This window comes from Lotus japonicus, chromosome 4 (genome assembly GCF_012489685.1).
Source record: "Lotus japonicus ecotype B-129 chromosome 4, LjGifu_v1.2".
Lineage (NCBI taxonomy): Eukaryota > Viridiplantae > Streptophyta > Magnoliopsida > Fabales > Fabaceae > Lotus > Lotus japonicus.
The window spans coordinates 59,143,543-59,155,886 of NC_080044.1; positions in this window are offsets into that span (position 1 = coordinate 59,143,543).

A 12,344-nucleotide genomic window follows, 5' to 3' on the forward strand; every position below is an offset into this window, starting at 1 on the left:
GAGAAAGTGACTCAACAGTTAAAGAGGGAAAAATTTGGTAAATGAAAAACCGGATGCAGAGGTCGGCCAATGGGTTGCTTGCAAGGCTGGGAGAAGTTGCTTAATGTGGTAATAGCGGAGAGTGGATAAAAGAAAATAAATGAGGATGGGAGAAGAGGCTATTGTAAGGTGGCTTATTGTAATGTCATGTTTTTATATTTTTAATCGTAAGCTCAACTTAATTATCATTGTTCGCCTTATTATTGAAAGTAACTTTTGCTTACAATAATCTTTTGCTTTCACGACACAATCTTTTACCATTACATGGTTCAAGACCAATGCACTTTGGTCGCCTTATTATTGAAAGCAACTTTTAGTTTCAATGAACTTTACCTTTCACAACACAATATTTTGCAGTGACCTCTAATATGCAACACTATTAGAATGATGTAATTTTACACCACTTTTTTTAACCTGCTATAATAGGTCAAGACATTTTCTTTTAAAGAAATTTAATTTATAACAAATTTTTAATGGTATATTTTTTTAAAAACAATAATATGTTGACCTGTTATAACCGGTCAAAGTAAGTGGTGTGAAATTGTAACACTCTAAAAGTGGTGCATATTAGGGAGACCTAGACCTAGTTGCCACCGTATTTAATTCCAGGGATGATTGAAACTATCGAACCAAAAATTAAGTGTCATTAACCGACAAAGCCTATAAAAGAGAGAGGGCGCCAAGAGTCAAATAAAACTGTCTAAATGCATAGATCATCTAACATCTAATCCTAATCCTAATCCAATTAATAAATAAATAAGTTGTGTGTAAATACTAAAGGATACTAAACTTTCTCAACTCTTCCTACTGAACCCCGTAGTTTGTCAGAATTGTTCAGAAATCTTTGTAAATGCTGCAGCTAGATTACGCTCTCATGGAATTTTTTTCGAGTACACTGCGCTCCCGGCCTCCTCCGCTCGAGACTCCAGTACGGAGCCACCATGGCTAAATAATCTCCCTATTTTCCTCTAGGAACGCAATCTGTGATCCAAGGCTGCTACAGACCATGAAAGTGCTGATCATTATCTACAGCAGAATCGCGTATAATCCACCCAACATGTGCCCGTTTGGCATCCCGTTAGACACGACGTGTTAGAATTAACGTGATTTTGTTAGAATGATTTTGAATAAAATTGTGTTTGAGTAAACATGATTTATGTTTGGATGATATGTAAAAAACGTGATTTAAAAAAAATGAATACCCTTTTGGATGATATTAATTAACTCATGTTTAGAACCATAATTAAATTCTTCAATGTATTCATCCCCTGTTCTTCAACGCTTCAACCCTCTCCACCAACTTAAGAATAAAAAAAAAAAACACAAACAAACACAAACATATCTGCAACCTCACACGGGATAGGGGCCGCCACCCCCACCTAGCCATGACCCACCCAGCAGCGAACCTCATTAAGCAAGAGTGAATATGAAGAGAAGAAAGCAAGATTTGAAACTAACAAAGTAAATAATGGATCTGGAATAGCAGAGCGTGAATATCATCCACATCCATATGGTAAAATTTGCAATCCTTCTCATTCTACCTCTCATTCAAAGAAAAGGACTTGAACATCAAACGGAAATTAACAAGCATTAAGCAAGGCGTTACATTATTTCTTGTAAACATAGGTCAACAAGGCTCTCAGATCTGCGACGTCATAACTTATTTGACGTTGGGAGACATTGAAATAAGTCATGAATGACGAAAATTGTGCTTCAGTTTCGTTGATTCTTGCTATCATGGCGTTGTGTTGCACAACTTGCTCTTTCCTCACGGAGCTCAAATTATCTTCAATGCGCGAAATGAGGCTGTTTGAGGACTCACCACAATCTTTCGGAGTGATCGTGGAAGAGATTTTTCCCTCTACGCATTGTTTGCCCATAATTATTTCGTGTGGCATGTGAACACGGAATTTGCTAGGACTAGTCATTCTAGTTTTTCAAGTATGAATAATCGAAACACTACAAAGGATATGGATTACAACCAAACTATTTATTTATAGGAGGCCTAGCAGATCGTATATCTAGGTAAAAAAGTAAAGTTATATACGACAAACTCCCGATTTAGGGTATACCGAGATGGCCAGATGTATTGATAAGCATTAAGCAGTGATGGTATTATATTTTCAAAAAAAAAACCAGTGATGGTATTATGCCCACGACCAACCGAACCCCATCAAGAATATATCCACGATTGCAATCCCAACCAAGACTTATTAAAAAAAATTCAATTAATTTCATTAATTAAAAAATTCATAAAAATGACACATCAGAATTTTTAACGGAAGACTAAAAGTTATGTCGTTTGATAAAGTCGGCGACCAAAAGTGCAATTTGTTTAAAACTATTGCAGTTTTAGCTTTTTTGTTTTGTTTCAAAACGATTGTTGTTTTACAGGGGATGTCTAAATGACCCATGATAAAGTTTGGGTTAAATAACTCATCATCCAATCACATTGGAGATAAGTGAGGTGGAATTTATATATTTTATTTATTAATTTATTTCCAACTCATTTATCTCTAATGTGATTGGATGATGGGTTATTTAACCCAAACTTTATCATGGGTCATTTAGACAACCCCTGTAAAACATATCTAAATCACTGTATCTCATTCTCTTCCATATAACTAATTTAATATTGTATCTCCTAAGTACCACCACTTATTTCCACCAATCACTATTCTCACCAATTAATTGACCAATGATTTTCATTCTCTCACTTTCATATAACTCATATTAAATACGGGTTTTTCAGTCAAATTATAACATCAATTAATGAACTTTTGAACTTTGTGAAAAACTAACACTAAAATAGTTTTAGAAGGGAGGTAGTAATAATTTAGTGTGCGCGTATGTTAAAGACTAGGTACATAACGCATGTGTAGGTAAAGACAAGTTTTAGAGAGATATAGGGTTTCCACAATTATTAACTTTTGACTAACAATTCGCTATTAAAAAAATGTTGAAAGGGCTTTGAGCCAAATGAAACAAAGAGGAACCGCAACATATTTCTTCCCAAATCTACAAAAACCCACAAAAGTTGATCTAACATAGAATGATTAGTTCACAAACGCAAGCCGATTTGGCGTCTCAAAAAAGCTATGACGTGATAACCCCTAAGGTATCATTCCATCTCGTGCAGCGTGTGGGACATAAAGGCTGTTTGGTGTGATGTGATTGGACAACCAGCTCGGTAATGTTATTTCCCATGCAATGATCAAAATTGTCATATGACTACTAAAGAGTAATGATATATACACACTTCATTTCCACCTATTTTTGTTTCTACCTCTTTCCTCTTATCATCTATCACATCTCATACTTTCTCTCTCATACTTTTTCTTTTCTTCCTATCTCTCTCTTCCTCCACCTCCTTCCACCTCAAAATGAGGTGTGAAGAAATCATAATTCGACTACTAAAATACTGTGATGAATGAGACGGAGAAGAAAAGTACAATCAACATCAGCCAACCCCATTGGCGATTTCTCTAAAACCTGTGAAAAAAAAACAGATAACGCCATCAGCCATGGCGATTTATACTAGTGTCGTAAATATTTTAAAAGTTGCACCAGATTGGTAAATAAACTCCAAATCGGTGAAGCACTACTATTGAGACTGTGAGGCCCCTGCGTGCCTGGCACGATTCCCGTTACCTGTGCTTGTGAACACTACTATTGTAATGGGTCGCGTGATACATTTCCCAATCACATCACATGACGTGACAACACAATGGCATATCCGTCACTGACAAGCAGCATCGTTTCATGTGCTTCGCGTTTCCATCACGCTTAGTGACAACTGATTTGATACGAAATTGCTCTTTGCATGTGACGTGATACAACAATTGATAAGCCGATACGTGTGACTGATTTGATACGTCGTTTCGTTTTGTAATAATTACCCATGCTTTGTTTCAGTTGATGGGCCTTCCATAAAAGTGTTTGATTGGCTAAAGACCCATACACAACCTTTATGGGGGGCAATCAAGCCTTTTTGAACGCATATCAACGGAATACGAAGCGGATCGTTCGACGAGTTACGCCGTCATTCTATGTCAGTGAAATAGCGTGAGGACACGGTTTTCATTGCGTCTAAAACTAGCGGGGACACGGCCTTCTATGGACCTCAATAAAAGCGCAAACACATCGTTCGAAGGGGTCTCGTTCCAAGACGAGACACGACCCTCTGTGGCTCTGTTGATATCCACGAAACATTACCATTTAAACAATTTTACAATGGTTTTAAACCTCAGCACTATTCATCTTTCCAAAGCTCAACGCTATTCCCGCTCTCCAATTTAATATTCATTTAAACGTTGGTGACCCTAATGTGGACCCCTTTTAAATTTTAGACCACTTTTTTTAACCTATTAAAACATGTTAACACATCTTTTTTTAAAGATATTTAATATATGACAAATTTTTATTGATGTTTTTTTCTTAAAAAATATAATGTGTTGACCTGCTATACCAAGTCAAAGTAGGTGGTGTAGGTGTAATTACACCACCTAAAAATGGTGCATATTAGTTTCACCCTTAACTTTTACCAACTCATGTTTTTTCTTTCAAAACTCTACCCCACCCATTTTTCTTTTTTTTTTGATAATTCAATGAAACATAACCATTTAAACAATATTTACAATGGTTTTTAAACCTTTAACCGCACTTTTCATCTTTCTAAAACTCAACATTATTCTCTCTCACTCCAATTTAACACTCAATTAACTTTAACCCCCTACAATGGTTTTTCATTCCAAACCTACCCCATCCCTTTTTGGATTGCACCCGACAAAGAAGGAAGGATTACTTTGTTTGGATAAGCGTGGAAATGGATAAAACACATGTGGGCCCCATGATTTCAGAAATCTTCTCCAAGAAGTTGAGAAAATACAAATTCGATTCTTGAAGAGTACAAAATACAAATCGTATTCAGATTTTTTGTCATTGCCCACCACAGATGGCTTGAATCCGAGTCGGATTTTTGGCCCGTTCTCAACCCAAACGAGTAATGATATATACACACCTCACTTTCTTTTTCATCTAATTTTTACTTATTTTTCTTCCTTTATTTCTCAGCATTTCTTATAACAACAAAAATCATATCATTAATTTCTTTCTCATTTCTACCTAATATTAAAAAGTACAGGTAGAATTGATTTGCCAACTAAACATTATTCCACTCCAATTCAAACATTGGAGAAATGTGCTGTGATGTATTGTGAATAACCATTCAATTTTTATAGCGGATAATTATAACTAAGTTGATAATATGTTGTTTTGGCTAATACTTTATTTAAGTGAATACTCACCCCGATGATCGAAAGTGATAGAGCTCTCATTGGTGGCAGGGCCGGCCCAAGGGTTAAGCGACCCAAGCTAGGGCTTTAGGCCTCAAAAAACTTTTTTTTTTTCAAAGTAAAAAATGCCTCATATTTTTTCAAATAAGGCCTCAAATATTAAAAAAAAAATTCTATTACTCACCATTACCTGCCACTTTGTTTGTTGTTTCTTCCCTAATTTTTCTCAAAAAATCTTAATTGACAATTACGAGAAATTAACAGTCTTAATTGACAATTAATTGATGTTACCTATTCTTTTTCTTCACCTCTTATTCTCTGACCTCTCCTTTTCTCTCAATTAAATCCTGATAACGATTTTACTCTCCCTGCCACTCTCAGTCTCTCAAAGCCTCAAAGGGGAAAAAATAGAGTCTTTGTCTCTCAAACTCTCATATCCTTTGTAAAAGAATCATCCTCCATATTTTTTTTTTCTTTGATTAGATTAATCATTGCGAAGAACCGAATAAGATCAATAGGAAGTCAAAACTCCATTTACTGTAAGTAGTTAGCTATAGCCTCTTTGCTGTGATGGCATGGTTATGTTGAGTTTTGGTACAATAAAAATTCCTTTTTTCTACAATATAAAAGGACCGTAAAGTACTAACTAATTGAAATTGGATGCAATACAAATTGATTAGAATAATTTAATAAATGATTTTACATCTCACAAAGCTCGAAAATAAAATTTAAATAAAAATTAATAAATAAATTTTTTAAACAAAAATGCATCACTTAGGCCTCAGTTACGGTTGGGCCGGCCCTGATTGGTGGATGTCGAGAATCAATTCATAGGGTAGGGTGTATGGTTGATCTAGTTGTGAAAGCAATTGGACACTAAGAAATTCGTATTGGAGCAGTTTCTAAGTCCAGCTGGAGTTGAGAACTACCCCAACGCTGGTTTATGGTAGGGTGTATGGTTGATCTAACGAATCTATTTGCGTCATGAGGTATATGCTTTATATGCTTTGTCTAAGAGCGAAGAGAGAGATAGAGAAGATGTAGTAGATAAGAGAGAAATTGTAGTAGATAGAAATAATTAATAAATAAAGTAGATTTAGAGATTGTTTGGTATCATAAAAGTGTGAGGAAAGTTAGAAGAGCAAGGATGAGAAAAATAATACAAAAGAAAAAAAATTAAATATTCCACTAACACTTTTATCAACAAAAGACAAAATTTCATTCAACTTTTAGGGTTGTCTAAATGACCCATGATAAAGTTTGGGTTAAATAGTGCATCATCCAATCACATTAGAGATAAATGAGTTAGAAATGAAATAATAAATAAAATAGAGAAATTCCAACTCACTTATCTCCAATGTGATTGGATGATGGGTTATTTAACCCAAACTTTATCATGGGTCATTTAGACAACCACCTCAACTTTTTAATGGTTAGAATAAGGGTACAATAAGAATCAAAATAAAATAACACCATCACCAGCACTTTCTTCGCAAAAGGTAGAGAGGAATAAAAGCTGTTAGGCCCTACATTCGTTTAGGCTCTTTATCCTTCCATATTCGTTTCCCAGGTGATTTGCTTTGATCTTTTATGGCCTCTTGGGCTCTGTATTATTTCCCAAACCGTTATGAAGAGGTCTTTGTATGGCTTGAAACAGTCTCCAAGGCAGTGGTACAAGCGCTTTGATTCATACATGCTCCGGATTGGCTATAGAAGGTGTGACTATGATTGTTGTGTTTATGTGAGGAGCCTTGATGATGGCTCTTTTATTTTCTTGTTACTTTATGTTAATGATATGCTGATTGCTGCCAACCATTTGCATGATGTAAATGAGTTGAAGACCAAGTTAGGTAAGGAGTTTGACATGAAGGATCTGGGTGCTGCAAAGAAGATTCTTGGGATGGAAATTCACAGGGACAGAGGTGCTAAGAAATTATGGCTGTCTCAGAAGAGCTATGTTGAAGGTGTTTTGAGCAGATTTCACATGAGCAAGGCAAATCCTGTGAGTACTCCATTGGCGAATCATTTTAAACTTTCTTTGGAACAATGTTCGAAGACAGACTCAGAGATTGAAGGTATGTCTAAGATTCCTTATGCTAGTGCAGTTGGGTGTTGTAACACCCCGATTTCGGTGGCGTCACTTTAGTAACTCAAGAATAAAATAAAGCGGAAAAGCAAGTATTTTTTTTCCGATATTGGTTAAATAAAAAGACTTGCCGATATAAAGACTCATCCCAATCGCGTTTAACAGCGATTAATATACAATACTATTAAAGTCCCGCTGTAACTAAAAGCATCGTCACGAGTATCCTCCAGTGACGGAAAGTAACATCAAGTAACTAAAAGTATTGCCCAACGGCAAACAAGTGCGACTCATAAATAGAGTCATAAGTTTTATAAATACAGTCCTCCGAAGAGTAAGTCAGCCCAAAACGGCTTCCAAAAAGAGACTTCTACATCCGACAAACTCCCTATGATCCTCATGGAAGAGAACCACACAAAAAGCTAATAGTCGGGGACCTACCCTGCCCCAAAATAAGAAATGACAATCAGAGCTATGACAACAACACCCGATGTACTACACCCCTAACATCGACCCTCATCTGATCCTGCCTGAGGTCCGGGTCCACGTCGAGGGCTCAGTAGTAGTCATTTCGCTCCGGGCCCTCCCCGAATGACGAACCATCTTGAATCGGCTGTTGAACGTCTGGCAGCAGGCTGATAAGTGCTCATTTTACGTATATTTGAATATCATTTTAAGCACTTATTTGACTTGTATGCTTACATATTGTATCATTTTATCCCCAAAGTAATTAGTTTAGTAAATACATAATTTTAACTTATAAATTGTGTAAACATTATATATTTCATGTGTTTAACTTGGATTTTGATGTAGGAACGAAATTCATGAAGAATCCAAGTTTAAAGTAAAAATGTGCAATTTTAGAGAGGCTGGGTGCTGAGCACCAACTTGGAGATGCTGAGCACCCTAAGAAGCTGAGGAATCTTTGTCCTGAAGAAAGCAGAGCGCTGAGCGCCCAAAATATGGCGCTGAGCGCCCATGACGGTGGAAACTCTTCAACTTGAAGAAACAGGGCGCTGAGCGGCCTCTGAAGGGCGCTGAGCGCCTGTGGCCGCCTCAAACACGTATAAAAGGCCAGAAATCATATTTTTGAGGGATCTCTCCCATTCTCTTCGAATTTCTCCCACTTTTGGCACCAAAACAGAGCTAGGGAGTTGGGCTTCATGGAGGAGAGGTCCTTGGGTCTAGGATTGACGGATTGAAGCTCAGGAGCGTGGCGGCGACCGCTGAAGGACCGTGACAACCTCTCGGAGGCGATGGAAAGCTTGGGAAAGCTTCTATCGCTGTGGGTGCTTCGCCGTTCTTCTGGGTTTCATCTCTTCTTCCTTATCCCTTGTACTTTTTGTTTCTATTTTTGTATTTAGGATGTTATAACTTGATGCTTTGATTGTTGTAAACTCTTTTCATGAATGTAAATGATAATCTTTTATGTATGGTGTTTCTTTCTATGCTTCATGCTTCTAACCAATCAATTGATAGTCAAATGAGCTTCACTAATTTGTAAATAGATCGAGAGGTTGATATGAGTTGGTGAATGCTTAGATAAATGAAAGTAGAGCGCCTATGTCTTAGGTCACAACACTGTGTTAAAGTTTTACTTTCTTCGCTTCAAGTATCGATTGATTTGCGTTAGATTTCTAAGGACTAGCATGAGATCGGGAGATAATTGCGGGTCCGGTTCAAGAGAGAAACCATTCAATGAACTAGTTGTCTTAAGGTTAGAATATCTTGGGTAGGAACAATAATGGACTTCCACGTGACAGGTGTGGTTCTGAGTTCTAACAGGAGTTTCCGGAGTGACAACGGAGATTCGCAAACCTAGGGTACCTTGTCTTAGGATGAATTGGTCATTGGGAATGTCTTTGAGAGAGAAGTTGAGCTATATTGTTCCTTTTGGGTTTTCTAGATGGTAAGGGATTACGTCTAGGAATTCTAATTGATAGATTCACCTAGGCTAGGGATAGTTAGGTGGATAACTCTCGGCAGCATAAATGAAATGAACCATTGCAAAAGTGTTTGAGTTGAAAGCAATTAGAGGATTAGGGGAATGCATTCTAAATACGTTTTCTTCTTTGTTATCCCTGTAAACTTTCTTTTACTGCTTTCATTTATATTCAAAAACAACAAAAACAATTTTATCAAACATCTTTTCATCTGCTCAAATCAATATTTAGCTCGTGGAACTGATGTTCACACAATCTCTGAGGACGATAAACCCGTATCTGCTTTACTATGATTGAATCATAAAGGTTTAGCCAAAAGCAGTACAAACAACGAGGAAAAAACCTTTATCAAATTTGGCGCCGTTGCCGGGGATTGTGTTTTGAAATGTTGGTGAAACTAGTGGAATTTTGATTTGAGCTGTACATAGTGTATATAATGAATGTTTTGTTCTTATGTGTCAATTTCACTGATTTGTTCTTGTTATTAATGCTTGTTGTAGCCTGATCACCTATAACATGATTTGAGATTTGAAATTCTGTGAATCTGACCTAGAAAGAATCAGCTAGTGAATCTAATCTTAATTAGGTCATTAGTCATGAAATGATGATTTTGATACATAGGTTTGTTGTATATATGTGAATTGTGCATATTTGTTGTTTTCTTTATCTTGTTCTCTTGTTTTAGTTTTGAAATTCCCTAAGGATTCCTCCCTTTTGGTTCTTGAATGATCTTTTCAAGTCTTCATCATCAAAATTCTCTTTTAAGTAATGTGAATCAAGATAGAATCAAGAGTTTGGAAACCATGAGTTTTGGTGTGTTTGTTTTCTATGCTTTTGTGTGCTTTCTCTTTTGAATTGTAGCATAAGTGATTTTGTGAAGTTTTGCTTAAAGATGAGTTTTTATGAGCTTCACTAGTCTTATTTAGCATATTGAGATTGTTCAATGAGTTTTGAAGTAAGAAATGTCATGAAATCAAATTTTAAGGGTGTGACTTGTGAAATGCATGTGAAAAGTGAGTCAAATTTGGATCTTGTGATTTTACTGCTAGTACTTTGAATTTGAGACCTGCAACAAGTCCAAAATAGTATTTATCATACATATGGAAGGTTGGAATGGAAAGTTAGTAAGTATTAAATGATTTTAGGTATATGGTTGTGTGTAAGTGACTAAAAAGAATGCCCTTAGTTGAGTTTTCTGCATAACTGTGCAGATTTCTCTCCAAACTCTTTGAATTCTCTCATGTTAATGTTATTTTAGTGTATTTCTGCTTTGTGCATTGTGTGTTTGTAATTTGGTATGCTTAGTTTTATTTTTGGTGTGATTCTAGTACTTTTTGTTCATAGTTTAGTGTTTTAGTTTTTAGGAATTTTGATTTTGATTTTGTGGGATTGAGCTTAATTGTGTATTCTTAGCTATTGCACAAGTTTCTCATGATGTTATAAGAGTGTACAATGAGTTTTGGGGCAAGAAAATTGAGTGAATCAAAATTTGAGGTATTGAGTTGTGCAAAAGTATGTAAATGCATATGATTTTGGCTTGGCTTTGATCTTGTGACTTTTGTGATAACATGTTGAAATTGAAGATTGTCACAAGTTTAAAATGATGTTAGACATGCATTTGAATCATCTTGAAGCATGAATTATGATTTAAATAAGTTTTAGGGTATAAGGTTTTGAAAAATCTCATATTTTGCCTTGTTCTGCTGCATAATTCTGCACTCACTGTCCATTTGGTGCTTAGCGCCATTTTGGGGCGCTTAGCGCCAGTAGAACTGAAGAAAAAATGGTATTCCCTGATCAAAGCGCGCTTAGCGCAAGGATTTGGGCGCTTAGCGTCATTTTAACAACAATGCCCTCATTTCTTGAAACGATCATAACTTCCTCGTTTCTTATCTGATTTGAGAAAATGACCACTCTTTGGAAAGCTCTTCCAGTGTACTTTCATATGAACCAGAGTATGGATTGTTTTAATGGAATGTGTGACTTTTCTCATTCTCTTTTTTGTACTAACATAAATTACAAGTGATTGTTAGCAGGAATCTTTTATTGCTGATATTGCTTGACCTGAGGACAGTCCAATTTTACTGGAGGGGATGAGTTTTGAGGAATACAATATTGAGCATGGCATAGCATCATGAGGGAGTATTTTTGTTCTTCTTTCATTTGTTTTCTTTTAGTTTTTTGATAGTATTCTAGTTTATAGATAATTTAACACTTTATGTGAAATTCATGGATATATGACTGATTTCAATTGGCATGGTTAATGAAACATCAATGTAATTGCATGATATGCTTTTAAATTCAATATAATTTGTTTGATTCCATTGTTTAATTGGTGTTTGCACTCAAAGATAACATGATTTGATATGATCATATGATTCGCATGGAATTCAAAGGCATAACATGAAATTTTTGAAAATCAAGGAATGCTTTGAACCTAAGCCATGTGAGGGAGTGTGCCTATACACTTGAGAACTGAGAAAGCTGAGAGAATCCTCACTGTTTTGCATGATAGATTTTGTTTGAGTCTCCAATTATCACTGTTGTATGTAATTTCTTGGAAATGACCAAGGCATGCTCTTTCTTTAGTGCTTACACACTCACTTAGCCAAATGACCATACCCTTTTATTAGGAAATCCATTGTTCAACCCCATTGAGCTTGAAAAGGAAAGAATTTGTGATTTATTTCTTGTTTATAACCTTGATCCTAAAAGGAAAACAATGATCTCACCTAAGCTGAATAGGTTAAGAGAGCATTTGCAAGATATGGTTGTATTCAAGTTGGGGGAGTTATTGTTGAGTTCAAGTTGGGGGAAAAGGATTGTTGGTTAAAAAAATGTTGAATTCTCAATCTCTTTTGTGTACTATATGTATAGAGTGTGAATAGTTGTGCAAAATGTTGTTTCTTCCTAAAAGAAAAAAAAAAGGAAGAGAGATTGAGAAGGTAAGAAAGAAAAGAAAAGGGGTGAAAAGAAAAAAAAAAG